The sequence below is a fragment of the Egretta garzetta genome, unplaced genomic scaffold, assembly GCF_000687185.1.
Source record: "Egretta garzetta isolate BGI_Z169 unplaced genomic scaffold, ASM68718v1 scaffold71, whole genome shotgun sequence".
In the NCBI taxonomy this organism is placed as follows: Eukaryota; Metazoa; Chordata; class Aves; order Pelecaniformes; family Ardeidae; genus Egretta; species Egretta garzetta.
In genome coordinates, this window is record NW_009258618.1 from 625,173 (window position 1) to 626,112 (window position 940).

Below are 940 nucleotides of genomic sequence, written 5' to 3' on the forward strand. Positions count from 1 at the left end.
CTGGGCGCGCTCGCTGCCGAGCCCGTGACCCGGTTTCCCTCTCCACGCAGCGAGGGCTTCGCTCACAAATTCAAAGCCCTCATCCAGCGCCGCTCCCACGCCGGGCTGCCGGCAGAGCCCGCCCCGCAGGTCCCGCCAAACGCCCTCTCCTCCTCCTCCTCCTCGAGTGGAAATGCCTCCGCGAGGTCCGTCAACGCCCGCTCCTTCGAGAGGTAAACGAGAGTTGAATAATTAGCAATGATGCATTCGCCGGTGAAATTCCTCGGCTTTAATTTAGATCAGCTCTGCTATCGCGCAGCCCATCCGGGCTGGGCTGGTGGCGGGGGGAGGCAGGATGGGGCAGCTCCGGCCCCATCGCCCCTCCACGGGGCCGGGGCCGGACGAGGCTTTTGCAGGCGGTTTTCCCATCCACATTTCGTGTATGTGTGTGCAAGCGCACACGCCTGGGCTTTTGTCGCCCTTTTGTGAGCGAAATGGTTGTTTGGTAGCAACGAGCAAGGGCTCCTTGCCAAGTCTGACTAATTAAGATTAAGCATATGCAGATTTGCCTTGTTTTCAGCTAATGACAGCTGCAAACAATTATTTGTCATGCTCGCTGACTGTTGATTGGTAAAGGCGAGGCCAGGCGAGGATTGAACACGATCTGCCTTTGCACGGCGGCGCCTGCCCTCCCAGCGCCCGGGTGCTGCTCGGGGCTCAGCCCCTGCCCCCGGTGGTCTGGGCTGCGCGGGTCAGCCCTGCCCGATGCCGGCTCTGCCACCACCCCTGCAGCTCGTTGGGTTGGGATCTGTTGGAGGTGGGATGGCTTTTTTTTGTTTTGTTTTGTTTTGAGCGTTGCCATCAGCATAGACACATCATGATGTTTCCACAGGAAAATAAATAAAGATGTCTGCAAACGTAGCTGACGTCTGTAGTTGCCAAGCCAGCAGCCTTCATCGAT